General features: G+C 44.9%; 1 protein-coding gene and 1 pseudogene across 7 annotated transcripts in view; one reads left to right on the top strand and one right to left on the bottom strand.

Moving 5' to 3' along the window:
- CEP112 (centrosomal protein 112) overlaps nucleotides 1-26,401 on the top strand; it is a 461,470-nt gene that overhangs the window by 372,746 nt on the left and 62,323 nt on the right. The gene's annotated exons all lie outside the window — the stretch shown is intronic.
- Nucleotides 4,184-5,328, bottom strand: LOC132003419 (hsc70-interacting protein-like; annotated as a pseudogene).

Below are 26,401 nucleotides of genomic sequence, written 5' to 3'. Positions count from 1 at the left end.
TTAATTAACACTTCCATCACCTCACCTATGTACTGCAGTGTGTGTTGTGGCAAGAATGCTTAAGATCTACTCTTGGCAAATTTCAAGGAGACAACGCAGCCTTATTAACGACCATCACCTCGCGGTACGCTAGATCCCAGAAGTAGCTTAACAACTGCAAGTCTTCACCCTTTACCCAACATCTCCACATGCCCCCCACTCCCCGGCCTCCGGCATCACAACCTTCTACTCTGTGTCCATGAGTTCGCCTTTTTTCCGTCTTTTTAAAATTCCACAGAGGGGGCACATGGGTGGCTCAGTGGGTTAAGCTGCTGCCTTCGGCTCAGGTCATGATCTCAGGGTCCTGGGATCGAGTCCCGCATCGGGCTCTCTGCTCAGCAGGGAGCCTGCTTCCCTTCCTCTCTCTCTGCCTGCCTCTCCGTCTACTTGTGATTTCTCTCTGTCAAATAAATAAATAAAATCTTTAAAAAAAAAAAAATTCCACAGAGGGGTGAGAGCCTCTGAGCTCTCTGCATTATTTCTCTCAGCCTGCTGTTCTCTGGGCAGCAGTGTGACACCCTTGGTGTCTCGAATGCCATGCAGCCCAGCTTTCTGCTCCTCTCTAAACCAGGGCCACAAGATGCCCTCAGAAGGACAAAGCAGGAGAGATAAACACGAGCCAAGCCCTTTATTTTCTCTGCAGATAAACTTAGCATTCAGCAGCTTCCTTCCCAGGTTCCTGGGTTTAAGAATAAAATTGGATCCCTTTAGTATCGGTGGCTTTGGGGTCCCGTTACCCATCTCTGGCAGTCTTAGCTGCTTCTCCCTGGCCCACACTTACGATGCTCACAATTTGTATTCCCAAAGACTTAATTTGCCTCCTACAAAGCCCAGTGATCTATGGGGGAGTAGCATGGATCTTTGAGGGAAGCAACATCAATATCTTTAAAGTTTCCATTGGGTAGCACTCTTTGCCTTTAAACCACCTCAGTCATCCGGAGTAACTAACAAATCCGTAGAGACACGGGCAGCCCTACAGAGGAAGACGCTGCGTAGACAGAAAATCAATGAGGCAATAATCGTGACAATTGTTAAGAGGAAGAATTGGTCTTTTGCAGATTTCCAAGCCTTTAATTTCTGTTTTCCATAATGGATTTTAAAACTTCACAGCCGTAGCTGCTGTTGGCTAACTCATCTGCAGTGGAATCTATTTAAAAGTACTAACAGCTCAAAACTATGTTTTATCCCAAAGCACATTATGAAAACAGGAATAATAATTGCAACAGAAATAAAATTCAAAGACTTTTATTGACTTTTCATGTTTAATGGTTATTATTCTGGCTTGTTTCGAGTAATTTTAATAACCACAGTTTATTTACAAAATTCAGACTAATTCTTTTGTTCCCATGCCAACAAAATACATTTGTTCCCAGACAGCTGGTATGATGCATCATTCTAAAATTTGTGTTGTTATGAGGGACAGAACCACATTTAATTTTGGCCACATCTTATTCTCAATGAGCGTTTATTTGAATACTTGTCTCTATTTTCTGAAAAACACTTGAAGCACAGTGTCAGGGACATGAGTATTTTCGTTAACATATACATCGCCTCAAAATTTTCCTTATAAATCAGTTCTCGTAGAATTCTAGCAGATTTTCAGGGCAAAGCAAGTCAACACTTGTACACAAAACCTCTACTACAGACTGTGCCCGATGATCACAATGCTGTTGTTAGAGGAGAACTTAAGGCAGCTCTTCTGGGATGAATGTGCTCTGCATTTCATCTTGGCTTTCTTGAGATTCCCTTTGTTTTTAACTTCACTGGGCTGGTTGTGGGAGAGGGGGAGATGAGGTGTGTTTTTAATCCTGTGTAAATCCAAGTGTCAGCAAAGAACCCACTGCATCATTGCAAGTGTTTTTCCATAAAGCATTCTCTACATTGTTGGAGTGGCTCTTTGTCCGTGCAGCGAACTCTGGGGGACGGTGGGGACAGGGGTGAGAGTCACAAACGGACTGCACGGACGGGGCTCTGATCTCGAGCTGCTGCCTTCAAAGCCTTGCTGTGTCTCCCTGGGCCTGGGTCTCATCTTGCACTCCCGTAATGAAGTAATGTCATAATACATTCTTACTTCTTGTGGTTTGATTTTTTTTTTTTTTAAGGTACTTTTGGCTGGAATTTTAGTGGGTTTTTTTTTAATTGTTTTTTCTTTAATTCCAAAAATGATTTACTCCAAATCAGTCGATTGTGGAGACATTTAAAACCCAAGAATAAAAGCTCAAAACCAACTTTTCTTCTATGCCACCTTTTTAAATTGGGGGACAAGGAGCATGATGACAGGCATTAACCTGGGTAATGGAATACAGTCTCCCAGGAAGAGAGAAAGGAGCATATATCCCTGAGCAGTGTCCTCTCAAGGCTGAGTTTTCTGGCAGCTGCTAAGCCCTGATTTCATGGAACTGAGCGAACAGCTGGAAAGAGGAAGTCAAAGAAGAGAGAAACACAGAGATGGTAAAAGAGCGTGAGCGTGAGTCAGCACGGTGGCAGGGAGAAACATTTGATGACTACTTTCTGTGCCTGTCACGCTCAGAAAACTTACCACATATTCTGAGCTAACATTTACTTAGAAATTCCTGTTCTGCTCTCGTCCAGCCAGAAAAGATCTCCTTCCTGTTGAAAGGGGCTATTTTGAGGTAGAAGCGATTGAAATTGTTTATTGTCAAATAAATGACAGAGCCCAGGTATTTTAGAGGCCTCAGATGTGTATCAGTTTAAACGAGAAATAAGGAAAGAAAGGTGATATTTTTACACAAAGGAAAAATCAGAAATTTAAAAGGCCCTTTGAACATACTTTACATGAAGGTAACCTTTTGGATTTCTATACAGAATTCGAGGACAGTTCCAACTGAAAAAAATTTTGTCATAAAATGTTCAAGTGCAAAGAATGACTTCTTGAATCACATGGAGAAATTAGAACTAGTGAAGAATAGAGTGTCATTGGCATAATTAAAATTGTATGAAACATGACACCTGTTTTGAAGCAGACAGCCTAATAAGCGTATAGAGTTGATGTGGAAATCTTGTCCGCTGGGAGCTTCTGTTATCATAATAAAGGAAATCATCATTTAAAGATCCATTTTTGGTTTTGTATGTGAGATTTACACTCAGGTTTACTGAGAAGTGGCAAGAAGTAGGAGTAGAAAGCCCTCTGATAGGAGATTTTTCCAATTTTAATTAAGGAGTAGGGGAGGGTTTGGCCTATGTTAGCCAGGACAGACTTAGGTGGGGGGCTCTTCCTGGCTCAGATGGGTAGCAAGGCATGGTAGAGAAGAAAGGGCCCAGACGTCATGCTTACGTATACTTGGTTCTTTCAGCAGCAGCAGAAAGGATCTGACAGGCAGCGCCTCAGGCCTGGCCCCCCACTATAGAACCAGAACAACAATTTATCTTGTTTTTCTGCCCTTCTGCTTTAAGATGTTTTTTGCATGAATGCCCATGCAGAAAGAATGGGGAAAAATTGGAAACCTCGACCAAATGATTCCACATGCTTCATTTGGCTCAGAAGATTTTGAGGTTTTGCCTGAGTTGGTAAACAGAGGAAGGTAACTGAGAGGGTAAATCAGAACGTGCCATGGTAACTAAATGACAACCCAGGGTGAACTCTCTAAACTCCTAAGTGGTACATTCAACATTTCAATTCAATACAACAAAGACCTCCTGAGTACTTACTCTATATCAGGTCCTTTATTGGCCTTGATAGACATCAACGAGCAAAGAAAAATCCTTGCTCTTGTGAGGCTTACATTTTAGTGATAGATTCTTCATAGCCTTTTGCATTTCTATATAAATTTTAGACTCGACTTGTCAATTTCTAATGTCTCCCAGTCCATGAACATAGTATATTCCTCTGCTTTATTTAAGCATTCTGTAATTTTTTTATTGTTTTATGTAAAGACATCTTACACATCTTATGTTAAATTTATTCCTATTTATTTTACATATTATGATGCTGTCTGAAATGGTATTACTTTTAAAGTTTTATTTTCTCACCATTGGTTCCTGGCATATAGAAATAAAGCTGACTTTTGTGTAGTTTCCCTTTATCATTTTAAGAAAGTTTCTTTCTACTCATACAAAGATTTTTTTTTTCACTTTAAAATTTAAATAGGTACTTCTTTTTTTTTTTTTCCTTTAGCAAGGGCTTTATTTGTCAGAAGGGCATTATGCTTGACCTCCAAATTTGGCTGACAATTTACTGATGAGATTCATAACCTTTGGGTTGCCCTGATATTTTGACATATTCGCTGGGTTCTGGGCCACATCCTGGAAGGCCACCATAACTTCTGGATCCTGCATGGCTGCAAGAACTTCCGGATCACTAAGAAGTTCATTGAGCCCAGACATTCCTGCCATTCCAGGCATCCCCCCTGCCATTCCAGGCATTCCTCTAGGAAAATTACCAGGCATTCCCCCAGGAAAGCCACCTGCGAAAGAGCCATACTGAGCTCCTGATTGTGTCTGGCTTCTTCCTCCCTCTGGGCTCTCTCGTGTTCTTCCCGAGCCTTCTTAACCCTTCCTATTCTTTCTTTGATCTCTCGCTCTTCACGTTTTCGCTCGTATTTTCTCCGATATTCAGCAATTTTCTGGGCCCTCGGTTGAACTTCTTTCAGCTTCGCACTAGCATCTTCATCATAATCCAGCTTGCAAGCAAGGGCAAGATCATGTGCTGCTTCTTCCCAATGGCCCAGAAGTCTATGTGCTTTCCCGCGCCACTTATAAGGCTGAGCTGAATCAGGGTTTATTTCAATAGCTCTGTCACAGTCTCGAATGGCAGCATTTGGCTTCTGTAATTTGATGAAGACACTGGCTCTCTTGGCATACAGAATGGCCAAGCGAGGATTTAGTTTGATGGCATCTGTGAACAAGTCAATGGCTTTCTGTAGTTCACCATCATTTAGGGCATCAATGGCAGCCACTTTTTTATCATTTGCCTGATCCATCATTTCCTCGGTTATCTCTGCATTTTCATCTCCCATTTCTTGAGGGGCATCGGTATCTGGTTCAATCACACCTTCATTGTCAATTTCTAGATCACTCTCCTCACTTGATGGTTCATCTGTCTTTATGTTTTCCTCCACCTTCTTACTATCTGGTTTTTCTTCCTTGATACTGTCTTCTGATTTAGTTTTATGAGTGGCAGGTGGTATTTTACCCCCCATGCTCTCCACCCACTCCCGCAGAAAACGCATTTCCTCGGTGTGCAGAACGCTCGGATCCTGCTTACACATTTTCACGAAAGCCCGAAGCTCGCTCACTTTGCGGGGGTCCATGGTCCAGAGGCAGTGGCAGGTGGCAGGCGCATCTGGGGTTGCGACCCAATTCCAGGTGCGGGTACTAGCTTAGCGTGATCATGTAGAAAGGGGCCTAAATAGGTACTTCTTAAATGACCTTTTCTCCATTCTTTGAGGTAGTCATATGAATTTTGCCCTTCATTCTGCTTATGCAGTGAACTTCATAGATTAGTTTTCTAATATTGAATCATCGGTGTTGAGTTTCTAGAATAAGCCCTTTTTGATCATGATGACTTACCCCTTTCTATCTTTTGCTGGATTTTGTTTGCCAATATTTTGTTTAGGATTTTCACATCTGTGAAAATCTATGAATGAGATTAGCCTTTACTTTTCTTTTATTATAATGTTCTTACTAGATTTTGGTATCAAAGTTTGCTGTCCTCATAAAACAAATTGGAATGTCCTTTCTTTATCTGTTTCCTGAAAGAGTTTGTCTAAAACTGAAATTATTTCATCTTTAAAATGGTAGATGAAGCCATTGGGACTTAGAGTTTTCTTTGTTGGAACATTTTCAGTTATCATATATATACTTTCTTTAGTGGTTATAGTATCAGATTTTCTTTTTTTTTTTTTAAGGTTTTATTTATTTATTAGAGAGAGTAAGAGAGTGCATGAGAGGGGAGAAGGTCAGAGGAAGAAGCAGACTCCCCACAGAGCTGGGAGCCCAATGTGGGACTCAATCCCATGATTCTGGAATCATGACCTGAGCCAAAGGCAGTGTCTAACCAACTGAGCCACCCAGGCACCCAGATTTTCTATTTTCTATTTTAATGTCTGCCTGACTCTCTGTCCTCTTTTTGAGACTATAATTTTATGTATGTTAGACCTTCTAACTTTGTTCCCTATTTCTGTATTTATTCTGAGTATTTTTTTAATCCAACTTCTAGTTTCTTTCCTTAACTGTGTTTAATCTGCTGTTAAACCCATTCTTAATTTTGAGAATCCATTCTTAATTTTGGTTATTGTATTTTCCAGAGCTAGAATTTCTACTTAGTTTATTTTTAGTTTTCTGTCCTGTGCTGAAGTTTCACAACTGTTTTTTCTTATTTTGTTGAACATATTTATCTCAGTTCTTTTAAAGTCAAAGTCTGATCATCATTATGTGGAATTCACATGGAATTTTTTTTATTGCCCTTGTTTCTCTTGGCTTTGGGTCATATTGTCTTGCTTTCTTGTGAGCCTGACTATTTTTGATTGAATGCCAGATATTTTATAGAGAACTTCATAGAAATAATTTGAGGCCTACCTAGAATGATGAGGATTTCCTCCAGAGAGAATTTACATTTGCTTCTCAGTAGGCAGGTGGCGGCGCTTGCTGTCCTGAATAACCTTAATCCATTTTCAGGGATTGAGATGATTTGAAGCTAGTTTTAGAGAGGGCTGGTCTATTTCCAATTCACTCCTTCTCATAGGGTGTGAAATCCACCCAAAGCATGAGATTTTACCAGGCGCTCCTGTTTAGTGAGACCTGGGCTGCAGCTTGTGTCTCTGGGGCTTTTTTTTTGTGAAGCTGTTAAAAGATCTGTTCAGCTTCTGAGCCTCTTACCAACCATTCTAGAGTTGGCAAAGGCACTACATAAAAATGTCCCAAATGCCAGATGTACAAGCTCTCTTAATATCTATCATTTCCAAGATCTTGGTCCTGCGATTCTTCCCTTCCTTGTTAGTTCCCTAATACTCTGAACCAGACTTTGAAGAGAATCATGTAAAGTGTCCATTACTAGAAGTGGAAATCCAGGATTTGCATTTCTGTGAGTTTCTTCATCACACTCATTGCTAATTTGTTCTATCAGTTTGTTTTATTAATTGGACCTGAAGAAATTAATTTTCTTACATATTCTGTATCTTAGTGGTGTGATAAGTTTGCAGATCCTTTCAGTTGCTTCTCCTATAATTTTATACTCAATATTTTAATTATTTGAGAATATTATTTTTCATTTCTTCTTTATGGTTTCTAAGTTTGCCTAGGAAGGTCTTCCCTACCCTAAGATTATAAACTATATCTTCTTTGTAAATGTAGATAAAGTTACTAATCACTGACTTCAAAATAAGGGGGTAGGCCTAATCTAAACCCATGACCACTTAAGGGCAGAGAACTTTCTCCGGCTGGAGATGTGACATCAGCCCTTACAGCTGCAAGGACCTGAATTAGGCCCCAAACCTGAGCTCAGAAACAAATGCTCCCCCAGAGCTTCCAGATGAGAGTCTAGGCTAGCCAACACCGTGATTTTGGCCTTGTGATACCAGAACAGAAGAAGCAGCTGGGCCTCTTCAGACTTATGACCTGATAAAATTGGGAGATAAGGGATTTGCATTCTTTCAAGCTGCTAAATTTATGGTAATTTGTTAGAACAACAGTAGAAAGCTAATGCCGGGATCGTACCTTATGTTTTTATATTTTATTTCCAAATAGATAGCCAGTTATTGATAGCCTTTACTGACGGAGATATCCTTCCCCCGCTTATTTGAAATGCTACCTTGGTCGAGAATCAGATTTTCCATATATGCACAAATCTGCCTGGGCCTTTGTATTCTTTCCTAGTCATCCATCCACTCGTCATTTTTATGGTGTTTAAGAACATGAAGTCTGGGGGGCGCCTGGGTGGCTCAGTGGGTTAAGCCTCTGACTTCAGCTCGGGTCATGATCTCAGGGTCCTGGGATCAAGCCCCGCATGGGGCTCTCTCTGCTCAGCGGGGAGCCTGCTTCCTCCTCTCTCTCTCTGCCTGCCTCTCTGCCTACTTGTGATCTCTGTCTGTTAAATAAATAAATAAAATCTTTAAAAAAAGATAAGAAAAGAAAAGAAAAGAACATGAAGTCTGGAACCACAGTGCCCAGATTCAAATCCAACCCTGCGACTTCGACGTACTTGCCCTGGGACTTCAAGCAACTTACCTTGCTTTTTTTTTTTTTTTTTTTTTTTTTTGTCTTGAAAATGGGTTAATAATAGTACCACCTTGTAAAATCAATGTGAGAATCATCCATTATTATCGGTTATTACAAGTAACATCTTTAGAAAAGCACCAGTAGGTAGTACCTTTGAGCTCTAGGGAAAGATTCCCCTCGCAATCTCTTTTTGGTATTGCCTGAGTCATTCTTAAGCATTTACACTTTCATGTGAATCTCAGAATAATCTTGCCAACCGCTGTTTTGTAAAATCTCAGATTGGTTGGTTGGAACTGCACTGAGGTTATGAGTTACTCTGGGCAGAGTGAATGTCTTTGTGATATTGAGTTCACCTCTTCAGAAATGTCACATCTCTTCACATTCCATTCTGTCCTTTGTGTCTTTCAGTACACTTGGAATGTATCTTTTTACGGATGTTCATCTCTTATTAAATTTATTCCCAGGTATATTAGGGCATTGTCCCCCCTTGGTGGGTTTTCCCCATATAGTCTCTAAAAAGTCATGACTTATGTTGAGGAAAGTGCTTCATATGTTTGGTTTGTCTCTATCCAGCCAACCAGAACTCTTCTCAACCTTAATTCTATTGAATCTTCCAGTGATTTCTTTAAGAAAACTTACGTACGTTTTCAGTTAATTTCTTACATTGATCTAAGGAGACAATTACATTGTTCCTTAACAGATAATGCTGTGTCTTCCTTTCCATCTTTCATCTGTATTTGATTTTGTTTTTGCCCCAGGGGAGGCCTCAAGTTCAGTGTCGAGGAGCAGCCCTGTCAGAATGCATCCCTGTCTTTTACGTGTTTTTAACGAGAATGCTTCTTGCATTCTGCAAGTGTTTTGGTTTCTGAGGGTTTCTGTGATACTCTGTGGGGTTGAGACATACCACCTTCATTATGATTAGTTATGTCCATGTTTTGTCTTACCACCAGGCTCCTTTAAGAGCCAAGTATATATTAGAGTATATATTAGTATATATTAGAGTATCAGTATATATTAGAGTAGGAATACACACACACACACACACACTGGTGTGTATATATATACATCTACCTAGATCATGTTTCTGTGCACGTGTGTGTGTAAGAGACATCTGCCTCCTAGTCAGCTTCAGCACAGAGAAAACAGAGTTTATCTCCAGTTGTACAGGGAACCCTCAGCAATTAGACCGATACACAGAGAGCCTTAGAGCCCTCCTGCTGACCTGTGCCGCCATCCGCCACCAGTGACTTCTCAGCCCACTCTTATTACACCAATGGGGTCTCTGACACACCACGCAAGACCCTCATCTCTAAGGTGTAGAATCCCCCTAATGGGGTCAGAGGGTACGTCTCCCCTTACTGCATATACACGCTCCCTCCCAACTCCCCCTTCTGGATACCTTCAGGGGCTGTCAGGGGCAGGTTTCTGTGAAGTCACTCTGTGGTCTGACCTTCAGATTCCCGGCTCATTGACTACTGTTTTCCTATTTGCCACCTGCTTACAGTATTTCCCTTTGCAACCAGCTGCATTCTATTTGTTTTCCTCCTCCCCCCGCAGCCAAACAACCTCAAAGGACATCTGAGAAACGCGTTTCCTTTTAGAAACAGTAGTAGACATGTCTTTCTAGATGTTAATATATCTTATCTAATATTTTCTTTACTTCTTCATAATAGTAAGTTATTCTTTCAAGGACAGTAACATGAGTTAACTCCCCAGTCATTTACATGGGGCTTAATCTGGGTACCTGCCCCTCAACCACAGCATCCCCCCAGCGCTTGGCACAGAGTTGGTATGCAGCCGCTTGATCTGTGAATATCTGAATAACACATTCCATACGTTTTTGGACTGAGCTGCCTGACTCTCTGATTTATGATTTTGAAGTAGTGTCAACCTAGTTTTCATTAATCCTTAAAACTGCTAAATTCTGGCTTATGCCTATGTTGACCTTTTTAATGAAGTTTGCATATGTAAAAATTATGTTAGTTCACTGCTGCCCGTCCTACTCCTTTGTGAGCTGTGACATTTAGGAGCAGCTAAGTCTGGGCAAAAGCAAGATGAGGGGGAAGCCTGAAGTTTGCATCATGTGTTGTAAAGTTGGCACTTTTTGGTATTTGGTTTTTAAAAAGGTGACAGACAATGATGAAAGGGTCTGCATTTGTGTGTACAAAGATGTTACCAGGAAATAGAAAGTTTCCTGAGAATTTAAATTATGAGTTTTTAAAATTCCAGCTGAGCTGTAACAGTACACAGCATCAGGACCCAAATAGTGAGTTGACTTGCTTATTAGGCGAACCTAGATGTGGGATCTGTGGTGCTGTATCAGGGTATATTAAGAGCATATTTTAAAAATGATAGAACACAAGAGTTTCAGACCCTCTTCTAAGCATCAATAAACCTCAAAGAAGAGATGCCTCACTGATGGGAGAAACAGGCTTTTTAAATAAGAGATGAAGCCTATTCATTCAGCAAATATTTATTGAGCACCTACTATGGGCCAGGCACCATCAGCCTGGAATGTATGATGAGTGAGAGGAGCTTTCCTGGAAGAAGCTCTTGGAAGAGATCTCTTCTCATGGAAGAGATTCTTGAAGTTAACCTGTATTGCCCTGTTGACCCAGCGTATTCTCGATTTTTCTGCCCCTTTTTAGACCTCCCTCACAATCTCTTCTAATGACTTCTGGTCTTTGATGGTTGCCCTTTTTGTAGGTAACCTCTGCTTTCTGGTTTTTCTGACTTCTCAGCGCTATACATTCTGTCTTCCTTGGGGAGATCATCTATCCCCAGGGGCTCCAGCACTCATTTATTACAGTGATTTCCGAATTTCTAGTTGTAGGTGCACCTCTTTGTCAAACTCAAGTCCTGCATATCTATCCATGTGGGGACACAGGCACCTTAGTCTGGCATATCAGACCCTTGGGTCTAAAGCCAGCGTCTTTAGAATAAAAACTCCTTGCTGCTAAGTCTCGGTTTTATAGTCGATCTAACAGCTGGGGCTCAGTCATTTTCAGGAGGGACGAAAACTGAATCATTAGTCATAGGCAGTACAAATAGAGTTTGTCTTAATACAGAGCAGTCAAGCTAGTGGTATGATTTCAGTGAAGACAGGGAAGGGCCAGCTGCCCCTTTCCCCAAAAATGTTTCCTCTCCTGACTTGATGAAAACTGAAATTATGGGGCCACAATTTCAAGTAGCAGAGACCAGATTTTATTTTTCAATTAGAGACATACTAGGGCAAGATATCCCTCAAAACAGTCACCCATCACCACTCTTACCAAAAGACATTTGGCAAGGAGAAAGTGGTGAGAAAATGTGAAAATATTGGGCACCAGAACAGGATGGGGGAGGAGGACAAGATTCTGTGTGCGGACAGAGGGCTAGTTTCGCATGGTGTTGGCCCAGGAGTCAGGCAGAGCCTGTCTGGTGATGGGGTAGTGAGGGGCGCCCTTGCTGGGCTGAGCGCCGGCTGTTGTACGCATGTGTTGAATCACTGTATTGTACTCTGGGTGCTAATACTGCCCTGTATGTTAACTAACTGGAATTGAAATAAAAACTTAACAAAAAAAAAAAGAAGAAGAAGAAGAAGAAAAGAAAAAGAGCCTTTGCAAACCTGTTTTGGCCTAAAGGATAGTATGAACTCTTTCTGTGAATCCGTAGTGCTGCACTGAGAGAAGACAGACTACTCAAATTTTAGCAAAATGAGAGGAAAAAGGTGCCTGGGGGGCTCCGTTGGTTATGTGTCTGCCTTCAGCTCAGGTCACGATCCCAGCATCCTGGGATCGAGCCCTACATGGGGCTCTCAGCTCAGCAGGGAGTTTGCTTCTCTCTCTGCCCCTGCTCTCTCTCTCTCTCATAAATAAATAAAATCTTTTTAAAAAGAGGGGGGTAGCTGGGAGAGAAAGGGAAACCCTTCTTCCCCACCTGGGACAGGGGGGACACGGGCTTAACTCTGCGTTGCTGTGAGCGAGCACTGTGATGCCAGTCCAGCTTCTGTAATCCCAGGAACGTTGCTCCCCAAAAGCCACCTGCAGTCAGCTGGTTTTAGAACTTTCTCTGTCCCCATGGTTAAGAGTGATGTAGACCTTTAGGCCTTAACCACACGGGATTTTCCAGGTTGGGGGTCAGATTTAGGAAAACGAAACGACTAAAACTCAAGTCACTGGGGTAATAAGGTCTCTTTGTGTTGAAATGGGGTGACTGACCTAAGGATGGGGTGCTGGGCTTCGGGCCCCACCCTGAAGGGCGGGGTGGCTGCTGTGCCAAGACTTCCGGGTGGTGGCAGATGCTGGACTGACTGACCACCAGGCCGGACAGATTCTTCGATGTCTGCATTGTTGTGTGTTTCGTTCTTTGTGGTTGTCGCAGAAGTGAAGTTTACTCTCGGTGTACAAATAAGACAAGCTGGCCTTCGTGCTTTCCACTTTTGTCTGCCCGAATGTATGAAATACGAAATACACTTGTTCCTGGAATTAATTCTTACCCTAATTCCCATTGCTAAGTGCGAGTCTCTCTTGTACTCCTTTCAATGGGCCTTGTGTTTTTGCATAAAAGTCAGAATGTTTTTAAAATGCGTATCTGTGATATAATAAATTATAGAGGTATTAAGAGAAAAGAATATAGGATTCTAGAGTTTGGGGGTTTGTTTGGGATTTTTTTGTTGGTTTTGTCTGGTTGGCTTTTTTTTTTTTTTCTTTCTAGTACATCAGAGTGGGACCACAGTTTAAGTCAATCCTATAATGGATGCCAACTCGGAAAATATGCTTTTATTGCCTTACCCCATTGCCCTGAAGTTGTGATTACTCTCCGTAAGTCCTTGGGCTTCTACATTTGGTTCCCTGGACATTTTCCCAAGCTTGTTCAACCATTAGCCTTCTGGACTTCTGGGTTTAAGTACTGTCAGATCAGATTTAAATCATGTGTTGAGGCTTGGTGGGTCCATCATTGTCCTCAATTTAAGAAGCATTATAGAGGTCACGACATTGCTACAAAGAAGGTGGCACTAATCCCTCACTTTATAAAAGGGAACGCTGTGGTATGCGTTACAGCAAACGCACCAGCCCCACCAGCACCAGGACCCGAGAGCCAGCAATGCAGTCATTTCTTCGGCTCTCGCTGTGTACTTCCAGGGATGGGTAGTACAAAACCAGATGTCAGGTCTTTTTCAAATACTCCTCTCTGACTTAGCATTAAATTTCCCTGAGACCAGATGCCAGTGTTTAAATAATATCCTGGAAGATCCAAAGAGAAGGAATTACTCATCGTGTTTCATCCATATAAAATCTGAAATAAAGGGGGAGAACAGTACAAAGAAACCAGAGTACCTTGACTACGTCTTGCCAGACTCTCGTAATGTGGAAAGAATATTGCCTTGCTTCGGAAAGCTCAGAGGTGAAGTGTCCTTTCTCTTTAATTACCGATCGAGCCTCCCATTACTGGTTATTAGTGCTTCTTAGTGAAGACAAAAGCAATTTCTCTCGGAGGCAGTTTGGTTCTGTTTTCAGGAGATTGGGCGGCACTGGCTTTAAAGCAACTTTGCCCTTAATCACGTCTACTTATTTTATCGACTTCGACCTTGTTCTCTGAAATTATTGCTTTGAGGGTCTGCATCAATCAAGATCCACAGCAAATAACTGAACCCCTTGTCTCTGAATAGTTATTCTCCATGCTGCTCCCCAGGTGGGACCCACAGCCTGACGGAGCACAGGTGCCCTCAGGGCTTGAATTACAGCAAGGCCAGTCATGGGCAGATCGTCAGCAGTATTGGCTGCTGGGCGTGTGGGTCTCTCGTGAGCTAGAAGCCATGTGGAAAAGGCCCACCACCCAGTGTACAACAGAGGCCAGCCAAAGGTTTGCCACCAATGGAGAAGGTCCACTGAGGTTAAATAGCATGAATGTGTAGTTGACCCTATCAAAATAGTGTGTGTGTGTGTGTGTGTGTGTGTGTGTATTATTGTTGCTGACTTTCTGCAGCAGCAAAAGAGAGCTTCTGGCTGGGGAAAGCAGGTGGTGGGCATTTCCCAGAGCTGGGCTTTGGCCCGGAGAACCCAGTAACATCAGATGTTAGTGTGGAAAGTCTAGCTTAAGTCAGCCAGAGAGCCCACACAGGAACTAACTCACTGATTGGGAAAGTAGAGAGGCTTTGGGTAAGCAGAGTTGGAGCACAGGTAACGGTGTGGGGGGTGGGCAGGGGCAAGGTAGTTGGAGGTGCAGAAGGTGGTGTGGGTCTTGGGGCAGAGGTCCAGAGCCCAAGGATCCAGGCCGGTGAGTGTGGTGACTTTTAAATAGTGGCCCTCCTCACGCCATTGTTGCTGCTGATGGGTTGGGTCAGCTCGTTGGTGCCAAGTCAAGAGTCTTGTCAGAGAATCTCAGCCCCTGTCAAGTAATCCACTAGAAATAGCTGGTCGAAACTCACACGGGTTGAAACAGTAAGAACGCTTTGTTTCCTATAACTGAGAAGTGGTATTGGCTTCAAAGGAGGCTTAATCCAATTACTCGAATTATGTGACCAAAAGCCAATTCTCTCTCCATTTTTAGCTCTGTGTCCGCATTGCTGGCTCCATTGTCTGCAGGCCGTCCCCCTCGTGGTTGCAAGGTAGCTGCTAGCACTTCCCCGGCCTTTGTTTCCAGGTTCAAATCCACAGGAGAGAGAAAGTTCACTTTCCACCAAAGCAGTCTTGGGCCTGGTTTCATTGGCCGCAAGCTCTAATTCTAGCAGCGGCCTGGGGCAGAGAAGGCAGAGGGGAAAGGCCATTCATGCAAACCAATGGGGTTAATGAAGCAAACCACCATTGCCTGGGGCCTAGGGCCACTGGGTCCTGAGTCCGCTAAAGAGAGAGAACTCCACTGTCTCCGGCCGCTGGGCCTCAGTGGCTAATGTGCCTCCTGTCCTGACCTGCTTCGTCTCAGCAGCTCCTAGGGCCGGGCTTGCAAGTGAAAAGGCGCTGTGACTCAAGCAGAATGTGGCTGACAATGATCTAGAATGCAGAAATGGTCATCATTCAAAGTGAGGTGTAGTCCCGGGACTCAAGCAGAATGTGGCTGACAATGATCTAGAATGCAGAAATGGTCATCATTCAAAGTGAGGTGTAGTCCCGGGGTGCCTGAGGGGCTCGGTCGGTGAGGCATCTGACTCTTGATTTCAGCTCAGGTCATGATCTCAGGGTGCTGAGATCGAGCCCTGCACTGGGCTCCAAGCTGAGTGTGGAGTCTGCTTAGGTTTCTCTCTCTCCTTCTGCCCCTCCCACCCCTGCTTGCACTCTCTCTCTCTCTCAAAAAAAAAAAAAAAAAGTGAAGTGGTATTATGGGCTGGATGTTGATGTCTCCCCCAAATTCGTAGGAAGGCCGCCAGATCCTGACACAGTTGGCTCCCTGGCCTTGGACTTCTCAGCCTCCAGAAGCGAGAGAGGTAGATGCCTGTGTGGGGGCCACGCAGGTTGTGGAGTTGTGTTACAGCAGCCCAGCTGACCTAAGACCAGCGAGAACCAAGAGGCCAAAGGTGTGGAGATAGCCCTTCCGGGAGGACATCCCTAACCGTGTCGGCAGGATTGAGAGGAAGCCTATGCCTGCTGTTGCCTTGGCCTCTGCCTCCTCCATCAGTCACGCCTGATAGCATCTCATCACCGAGTCGTGTGATTTCTCCCTCCTCTTCAGTTCTGTTCGTCCTGTCCACCCTCCTGGCTGTCATCTCGGAATCCCCGTCACCCCGAGTTTGGAGGAAATGGCCTCTTCCTAGCTGGTGTCCCTGCTTCTCATCTCTAACTACTCTTCCTTAAATACCACTGCTGTGGGGTTTTCTCCTGATTGAAGAGATTCCTCTGCCCGATTCCGAGGGCTCTTGTGGTCAGATGACTTCTCCAGGCTCGTGTCCCGGCCCCCAGCCCCGCAGGCCGGCCTCCGCTCAGCAAGCCCTCGGCCTCCGCGCCAGTCATGCTCACGGGGCGTTTTTCTTCACCCGGAATCTCCTTTTGCCAAATGTCTGCTCAGCCAGCTGCTGTTTGCCTTGGGGAGTACAGCTGAACACCCACCCACCTGCTCCCCTCTGACCTGCCCAGGCTGTCTCAGGCCACAGAAATCTCTTTTTCCAAGTTTCTGCGATGCTCCATTTCCCCATAGCTGAATGTGTAATGTTTGTGGGCTACTCTGGTTTCCCAACAAAACTGGAAACTCCTTGGAGATAGAGTCTGATTCTTCCTCTGTGTTCCTGGCTGGGCATGGGCCGGTACTGGGAAGGACGAGGAGTTCGGCACTCATCAGGAAAGCCGAAGAGGTGAGCACAGGCACAGAGTGTCTGGGGGGTAGTTCTGAGCACTTCAGTTCAGAGCCAGGCTTCCCGGAGGCAGTGGCTCTGGTCCTAGTCATTCCCACCAGACCACCCAAAAGGCCCTGCATCCCATCGGCATAGAATTGTTTAAATGAAGATGTGAAGGTTTTCCCAGAAATTCTCAGACAGTAGTTTAAAGGCCCCTGTGCCCAAGCCTAGCCACCCTTTAATTCTCCTAATCCTCATATCGCCAAACTGGCCGCCCGCCTTTCTCCCAGGCTGCTTCTGGTCACGGCACGCGGCCCAGCAACACAGTTGAGCTACCCACACTTCCGAAAGTGCTCATCCCATCAAACATGTGCTCTGCCTTACGGGACATTTAAAGTATATAGTAACCTAATTTTGCAGTCAACAACCCTAATTTTTCCAAGATCATTGAACATGACAATGGTTCACTTTGCCAGGGACTTGGGCCCACCTGTTTAAAATCTCCTTTAAAAAAGAAAAAGAGGGATGCTGGGTGGCTCAGTCAGTTAAGCGGCTGCCTTCGGCTCAGGTCATGATCCCAGCATCCTGGGATCAAGTCCCACATCAGGCCTCTTGCTCTGCAGCGAGCCTGCTTCTCTCTCTGCCTCTGCCGCCGTTCTGTCTGCCTGTGCTCGCTCTCTCTCTCTCTCTCTGACAAATAAATAAATAAAACCTTTTTAAAAAAAAAGAAAGAAAGAAAAAAAAAAGAAAATGAAATAAAATCTTCTTAAGGCGGGGCGCCTGGGTGGCTCAGCGGGTTAAGGCCTCTGCCTTCGGCTCAGGTCATGATCCCAGGGTCCTGGAATCGAGCCCCACATCGGGCTCTCTGCTCAGTGGGGAGCCTGTTCCTCCTCTCTCTCTCTCTGCCTGCCTCTCTGCCTACTTGTGATCTCTGTCAAGTAAATAAAATCTTTTTTTTTTTAATCTTCTTAAGGCCAGGAGGAAGCAAGATTAATTTTCTCAAAGAAAATCTATCACAAAAAGATTTTCTTGAGGCTGTAAAAAAAAAAAAAAGTTAGCGTGATGCAACATAAGTGGTATCCTTGTCCCCCAAGTCTCAGACTTTCTGCTGCCACCATTGGTTTTAAATATATGTACAAGATAAAGAGGGGAGTAAAATGATTACAGAGTTCTGAGCAACCCACTTGGGCACTCGAGCCACACAGAAAGATCTGACAGCAGCCTCTAATAGCTTGGAAATAAATAGCAAAAACAAAACCCCTAGAATTCAATCTGAATTAGAAAAGCCATTCTTCCTGTTTGTTTTCACATATAAATGAGGTGGTTGAAATGTTCGCTATAATATATTTTACCTTGAGGGCCAGTAAGCATGAAGAATAACACTAGTCATAATATCAGCACTTAATGTTTAGGAAATTTTTTTCTATTTTTAAATAGTGATTTTTGTCTGTCCTTGAAGTAAAGAAGAAAGCTGTCCCAATGAGGATCTCTCAGCCAGCAATGCTTGTCGAGAGCTTTTCCCTTTGTGTCTTGACTTCTCCACCATGAATTCTTTTCAGACATCATCAGAATATGCTTCTAGATTTCAGTACATTTTTAATATTAAAGAAATGTCTTCAACTGAAAGAACAAAATCTTCCTGCTCTTTACTTGACCTTTGTTGGTTTGATGTGTTTTAGAAAAGATCTGGGCAACAGTTTTATAAAGAATGTACCGAGACATTCCTGGAAAAGCACACTAGTGCAAATAATAATGAAAAAAAGATTAGAAGAGGAAGCCTCTTGCTCAGTCTAACGGACTGCTAATCTCCCCACAGTTTCTTGGGGTTGTGTTGGTTTTATTGAAGACAGGAACAATGTACCCAAGTTTTTTAAAAGATACTTTAATGTAACTATTTCCAACAGAAATTTTACTGTTGCATATGTCTCAGTAGACCAGGCCAACTTAATATTCCTACCAGTGTGTCTGATTTGTGAAAACAGAAACCCCGTCTGTCTCGCACTAAATGTGAGCTGCTCTTGGGCCATTTCTCCATCGGACCTAGAGCAGGTGTAGAGCCCAGAAGTATGCGGTCAAGTGTGTTTTGCTTCGTGCAAACTCCAGCCTGCATAAGAGGCTGGTAGAAATGCCTGTATGTTGGTAAAAAAAAACAATCCTTATATAATGTTTTCAAGCTTCAGCTCAATAATGAGGTAATCTTATTTTCTTTTTCAATAACATTGACCTCCAGTTAAAACATAGAACCTATGCTCAGGGGACCCACAGACTAAGAGGAGAAAGCAGTGAATAAATAATTACCCTGTGACAATGAAGTAAAACAGAGGCCCTGGGTAAGGAAGACCTAGATACAGGTCCTAAGGCACCTGCTAACTAGCTGAGTGGCTGTGACGAAGATACAGCCGCTCAGCTGTTTCTTCATATGTAAATAGTCCTGCAGGTACCCCCTGGAATTAGAAGGGAGAGTTGATAAACTAAAATATATGCGGAAGGATGCTCGTGGCGCGTAACACAGAGAAAACAGTCATTGTCAGCCGCCGCTGGTGATGACCGCCCGCTGTTAGATGCGGCAGGCCTGCAGGTGTACTAGGAGGGAGTGGTCGGCCTGCCTGGACAACTAAGGAAAGGTGTCCCAGCGAGAGGGTCCGTGTGAGAACAGTGAGGAGCGCTCCAGCTGGTCAGGGGGAGAAGAGAGAACAGAATGATATGTGCAAAGGCACGAGGCACAAAAGGGCGTGGGATTTTGGGGGTGGGGTGGAGTGCACGGTCCCCCCTGGAGGACAGCCTTAGGAAACAAGATCAGCCGAGAAGGCTCTTAGAGGACCGGTGCCAACAAGGTTGGCCTTGGTCTATAGATTAAAAGAAAAAGTCACTGAAGAGCTCTCGTGATGGGGGGTAGGCCGCGTGGTCAGATCTGCATCTTTAAGAAATGGGCAACAAGCAGTTGAAGGAGAGAAACAACAACGAGGAGCCGCCTCTACCTGCCTCCTTCGCCCCCTGCCCACTGCACGACCCCCATCCACACCCGACCCCTTGGCTGACCCGAAGCTCGCCACACGCACTCACCTGCGTGCCTCCCGCTTTCCCTCTCCTCCGTCCAGAAAGTTCCTCCTCATTCCACGAAGTCCCAGCCAGGTCTCATCCCCTCTCTAAAGACTCCCACTAGCCCACGGAGAAGCGATCAGTCTCTCCGATTCCCTTCCTTGGCCCATGATGCTTCAGTTATGTCTTTATGTAGCTCCTTTTGACATGTCCGATGTCAAACGTGCAAGCTTCCAGAGGACAAAACCCGTTCTCCACTCCACACAGAGCTGCACGGAGTAATCACCCGGAAACGCTGGCCAGATCCAGATCCCGACCGTCGTCATTCAGAACGCCTGAATGGGGTCTTTGGATAACTGCACGTTCCCTAACTTTTAATTGAATGAAAATTCCTTTTATCTCTGCTGTGTAAAGGTGAACGACGCATGAATGTAGTCAGTGACTGTTTACAATGGTGTTTTGAAATTGTCTGCTCTGAGGTTGGGGGGGTCTCTGTTCCCATTCGTTGGGAGGTAAGGGGATTCATGCACAAAATCCTCATTAGTGTTAATTGGAACTGCCTAAGTAAATCCCGGGGCACCAGTGGGACAATGACCGCCTTTGTATTTCTATTTTGTGTTTTGTATAGAATGCTCTATCTGGCAAGACATGCCTTCTCAGACATAAGGAGATAATTGGTACTTTGAGGGAGAGATTTAACTTATTTATAATTGTCAAGAGTTTAAATATGCAGAAAAGAAAGAGCAGTCATAGCTTGCCTCTTTTGAACAATGCCCTCAAAGCAGGTCAGAAGTCTCAGACGAGGTCAGGTGTTCGGAGTGACATTTAAGGGAAGGACAGATGCGGATACTCCTACTGTAATCCTCGCTTTAAAATGGGAAGCAACGTATTTATCAACAAACTACTTCCATCCTAACCCATTCATATAGCGTCGCTGTTCACCCACGTGTCTCGGGCCTGCCAGGCGGTCTAGATGTCTGGCCACCTGGGGGGCAGGTGATGCCCGTGGACCCTGGCCTCCCCGCGGCCGCCCCTGCCTGTGAAACCCAAAGCCGTGCTCCCCACCCTGCTGCCTCTCAGCCCACCTCTCCTGCCATTCCTGATGTGTCTCTGGTTCTGCTTCTCCTGCGCCCTGCGCGGGGAAGCCCCTCGTGGGTGACCCTCTGCTGCTGGGGGGTTCTTAGCCTCTCCTTCCCCTCCAGAACGCCCTTCCTTTCCCGAGGCTTCACGTGCTCTTCCAGCCCAGGCTCTCAGGCCTCCAATCTCGGCCTTTCTCGTCAGCTCCACGGCGGCCTCCCCTCGCCAGCATCTCCCAGCCCCTACACTAAGTAAATGCCAACCCGAAGCGTGTCTCCTCCCCCACCCACGCGCAGACAGGCTCGCTCCACCCATTACCCTGTCTCTCCAGGGACACGGCTCGTCTGGGTACGTGGCTGAGGCCTGGATTCTCATTCAACTCACCTCTCACTCTTGTTTCTTGCGAGCCAGCTCAGGGTCAGCATCTGTGATCGGACCTTCCCACCGCCTTGCCTTTGAACCTGCGCGCTCACTCTCCTAGATCACTCCAGCCACTCCCGCTGTCCCTGAGGCTCAGGCTGTTCCTCTCCTGACTTCTCTCTGCAATATTTCCAGATAAATCCTCCTCATCCCCCACCACCTCCCAGGGCCCTCAACCGTGAGTGGGCACAGTGCGGGTTTAGATGTCTGGTGTCAGCGCCAACTCTAGCAGTAAGTCACTGTGGTCCTATTTCTTCGTCTGTGAAATGGGTGATACTATCTGTCTCCAAGTGTTCTGGAAGGACTGAATGGCATCTTGACCACAGGTGGAAGGTGATGCACCCGTTCCTCTGTACGGTGCCCGCCATAGCAGGTGTCAGGGTTGATTTCTCTTTATTTTCTGTTACATTCAACCAAAACTTGGAGCGATGGCTTCTCCTGCCCTCCATAATTTCGGGGACTCGACTACCAGTTCAACCATAGCTCTGTTCGTCATTAACTCATAAGAACAATGTTCGCTGAGCGTTTACCATATGCCAAGTATTTCAACCTTACTTCAGGGCATGAAGAGTAAATATCAAATAGACTCCGAAACCCTGACCAGCCATACCAAGTATCAGTGTCGCTCCGTACGTCTTCATGGGTCTTCTATTTAAGAAAGTCAGTTAAAAGTCTCAGGAGCCTTTCTCTTCCCCGCCTTGGGTGTGATTTTGGTCCTCTGTGGATGGACCCTACCTTTGCACGAAGTCTGGCCCCACGCAGAAAGGGCTGACCCACTCTCTCCGAGAGGAGAACAGTGAAAACCACCCCGTCCCTCCCCAAAGTGTTCTCTTCAAACCCTTTCAGAGGTGGATCTTCCAAAGTAAAGTGGACATGCTGCGACCCTTTAACTCCCGTAAACTCGACCCTCCCGGTGTCCACGTTTTCCAAGACATACCTCCCCAGGCTCCCCATGCCGCCTTTCTCAGTCTCTGCTTCCAGCGATGGTATTGTTCAGAAGACAAGCATTTAGAAACCAAAATAATATATTGCAGTGAGAAAGGAACCAGCATTTAATTTCAGGAGAAATGCACACCCATACACACACACACTAGGAAGCAGGGGTCATCTAATGTGGCGACCCTATAGGCAGTCTGGTGGTTGAGGAAGCAGGGGAGGAACAGAACAGGGATGAAGCCAGCTCCCCTCCCTCAGGGCAAATCTCAGCAGCCCTGCGGGCCCCAGGGTTTGCCTCCGATGTTCTCAGCCCTGAAGCCGGCCTGCTTATCCGCAGCCTCGGCGCTGATTACAAACCACAGGACCGTCATGGTCTTCACAGACAGAATCTACTCTTGGTATTACGGGAAAGGTTTTGTGATTTGTTTAATCTAGACATTCTGAAGCTCCTGTGGTCTGAAGACAAGACGGACCTAGCACAGGGCGCTGTGAAGTTTGAGTCATTCATTCACTCAGCAAATGTTTGTTGAGCTGCGACCAGGTGCCACGCCCCGAGATAAATGCTGTCGGCCGCAGTCGGAGGGACAGCAGGACAAGCGTGCGGCCCACTTTGTGGTTCTCAGTCGAGTGCAGGGGCTTAAGCTTAACCTGTGGAGTCTCTGTCAGAACCCTCAGCTCTTCCATTGTCATGTAAAAGCAGCCACCGATAATAGGTAAGCCAATGAGCATTCCTGTGTTCCAATAAAGCTTTATTTACAAAAATAGGTGGTGGGCCAGCCCTGGCCTGTAGGCCACAGTTTGCTGACCCTTTGTCAAACAGACACAACACGTAGATGCAAGTTAATATTTTCCCTTTTCTCTCTTGTTTCAATCACGACCATTTGAGTTGCAGGTGACAGAAAATGCAACCCAAACTGAGAAATCTAAAGGACAGGGCGAACTTCGGGGTCAGCTGGACAAAGGACCCGGTTTCTCTCTTCAGTTCTCAGGGCTTTTTCCTCGGGATTGTCTCCCCTCTCAGTCCAGCTTTCACTCGTGGTAGCAAGATGGCCAGCGAACTCCAGAATGACATCCCCTGGGTGAAGTCTAGTGGGTGAGAGGGTTGGTCCCCTGTCCCTCTCTCGGTGACTCTGGTTACCTCAACTTGGCTCATGGACCCAGGCACCAGATGATCCCAGCACAAGGGGAATGTGATATGATGACTGGCTAGGCCTTATCACATACTCTGTGCATGCGACTGTGTGAAGGGAGGGGTGTATTCCAGGACCCAGAAGCCTCTCGAATGAGTGCTTAGAGGGTGAAACAAATATCCACCACACATTATCTTGTGAAATTCAAAATGAGTACCTCTAAAGGCCACATTTGTTTCTAGGAGCTCTAAAATAGGGTTTCGGATTTTTCTCCGACATCAGGAGGGAAGGCGTACCGCTTATGGGCACATGTCCTCCAAAATTTTAATATTCATGCTTGTTTATTTCCTGCCACGACCTCAGTCTTCTTATGTATTTAGGTCTTTGCTTCGTGGGCAGAGTTGGGTAGTTTATTGGTCATTTTCTGGCCTCTGATTATCATACCTGATTCCCGTCTTTTCTATATGTGTTGATTCTTATGAATAGACTTATGAGACCTGGCTTTCTTTTTGCGGTCAGGAATCTCTTCGACTACCTGCAGCTGAATTTAGAGCATCCAAAGCTAACTGAAGTGCGTGGCTCAGACCACTGCCTTCACCCTCAGGCCACCGCTTTCTCCAAAGTACCAGAAAACTGTTCCTTCCTCCTAAAACCACAACCCTTTCCAGAAACTAGTTCATGCTCTCTCCTCCCACTAGAGAGGCTGAGGATGGCGGCTTCCTTAATCAGCCACCCCCTTTCCTGGGAGGCTTGGGGTCCCAATGTACACGGAACGAGGGAGCCCTATGAGCCTCTGCCTCTGTCTAAGGGGACCCCCATTGGAATAAAGAACCATAAGATAAAACCATATAGAAGAAAGAGGGGAAAATGAAATATTTTGAAGATTGTTGAGAAAATTATGGTTCCTTCTACACTTTCACTTTGTATTTGAGAATCAAAGTGCACCAGCTCAGCCGCAGAGCACCTTCCTTAGAATGGATCTCTCTTGGCAGTTGCTGTGGCAACGCATAATACCTTAACCCCAATAAAAATGAGATTTCTTAGAAGGCAGAGCATTTTTTCTCAGCGGCACTGGAACATTTTTTTGGCATCATCTTTTACTACAATGTCTTTCATTCTTATTCTTTAAACCACATTGGAATTCAGTATCAAACCAATGAGTTTCCTATACTCACACCCCTAAAAGCCCATGCAAAAACTTTATGGTGCACAAAGGCCCTCTGCGGAGAAACATCCCCCGTGTTTCTGTTCTCCTTCTATCAGATCCCCCCAGTAACCTTCCTCTCTGTGTCCCCCACCTCTTACCTGCCTGTCACCACCCTTCAGAAGCCCAGCGTCCTTTTGATGTCCTCCACTTACTCCAAACCCCCCACTGTAGTGCCTACCCGTATTCAGCCGCTCTCGGAATATACGCTTCAAATTTACCTCTTGTTCTTTCCCTCCTCTCTGACCCCCTGCAACTTACTCAACAATCCAACTCAGTTTGCTTTACGACATTCAGCTAAGCCAGGTGTTAGGACACAGCTCTGAATACACGAATTCACAATGAGAAGAAGAAGCATCTGATAATTCCCCCCAACGCTCCCGTATATAACTAAATGATAGAAATCCAGGCAGGATGGAGAGGGAGTTCTAAGCTGAGATCCTTTCCTTCAGGGATTCCCCACCTGTGAACCAGAGCTATTGACAAGGCTCTGAGAAAACTCACATATACGCCAATCACGGTCAGTACCCAGGATAAATAACACAAGTCAGAAATAGGTACTACTGCTTTCCAAAGATATGTTGATGATTTTAATTATAAAATCCAAATTCAATTAAAATCAATCCCGAACTCCTAGAAGCTTTTGTCATAATGTACTTTCTCAACCCGTAAATACTAATGTGAAAAGAGACTTAAATGGAGCCCTTAAGGGCTAAGTTCATTGCGAATATATGCAAATAATTGGCTATGAGGATTTCTAGCATTGCAAATAATCAGAAATCAAAAAGTATAGTAGTAGAGGCTTGGTTAAATAAAATATATATATATATGTGTAATTCATAATATACGTAGATATTATGTAATGAAATATATATGGATAGTCTCCATTATATGATGTAATGATAACTAACATTTATTGAACATTTATTTACTAAGTGCCACTCTTGTAAAACTTCTATATATATTAAATTACCTAAATCTCATGGCAGCCTCAAGAATTTATAACTCCCATTTTCCTGATAGATAAACTGAGGCACCGAGAAGTTAACCTTCCCAAGGCATGCAGTTAGGGACCCAACTCAGATTCAGCTCTGACATTCCCGCTCCAGAGTCTGGGTTCTTATTGTATTAGGGAGGTATTAAGACTGTATTTAAAAAAAGAAAGAGAAAAGTTAAATGGGGGCACCTGGGTGGCTCAGTCGGTTGAGTGTCTGCGCTCTGCTCAGATCATGATCCCGGGGTCCTGGGATCGAGCCCCACTTAGGGCTCCCTGCTCTGCTCCTCCCCCTTGCTCATGCACTTGCTCACTCTCCCTGTCTCTCTCCAATGAATAAATTTTAAAATCTTGAAAAAAAAATAGAGAAAAGCAAAATGTATTCAGAGTCAAAAGCAGGATGGACATCCACATGTGATTTGGAAACAGAACAGAACCCCAGAGTGATGCCAGTACGGGGTCCCGAGCCCATCAGCAGGCAGAGGCAGCTGGGAGAGAAGTCCCAGGAGTAACTGCAGACAAGACTGCTGAGAGGGCTCCTTGCCAGCTAAATGAGAAGAGAGTGGGTCACAGCTTGAAAGAGAGGGCTGGTGTGGCCCCCATTCTCCAAAGGAAACTGAGGAAGACTATTGCATGGGACAGGAAGTAGGCAGAAGAAAAGGAAAAAGGGCCTATTGTGAAGAAAATCACCCAGGCACCTGGTGAACGGACAGAAAGAAGCCAACGAACCTGGTATCTGGAAGTGACAGGACCGTCCCGTGATGGAGGATGGGAGGTGGATAGAGGCCAGATTGTGGGGGACCTTGTTGGTCTCACTAAAGGATTTTACTTTGATTGTAAGTTTTTTTTAAGATTTTTATTTATTCATTTGAATGAGGAGGGCAGAGGGAGAGGGAGAAGCAGGCTCCCTGCTGATCCAGGAGCCTGATGTGGGGCTCGATCCCAGGAACTAGAGATCATGACTTGAACCAAAGGCAGACGCGCCACCATCTGAGCCACCCAGGTGTCCCTGATTTCAAATGTTAAGAAAATTTGAATCCAAAATCAAAACCAACATACCCGGTATTGCCGTGGGTCGGGTGTAAGATGAAGGCATTCCAGACTGGGATGGTCCTGGGGCGACGCAGAAAAGTGGGGCAGTC

Source organism: Mustela nigripes, chromosome 16, assembly GCF_022355385.1.
Source record: "Mustela nigripes isolate SB6536 chromosome 16, MUSNIG.SB6536, whole genome shotgun sequence".
Taxonomy (NCBI): Eukaryota; Metazoa; Chordata; class Mammalia; order Carnivora; family Mustelidae; genus Mustela; species Mustela nigripes.
Note: the sequence above shows the minus strand (reverse complement) of the source record. Positions and strands in the feature narration are given on the sequence as shown.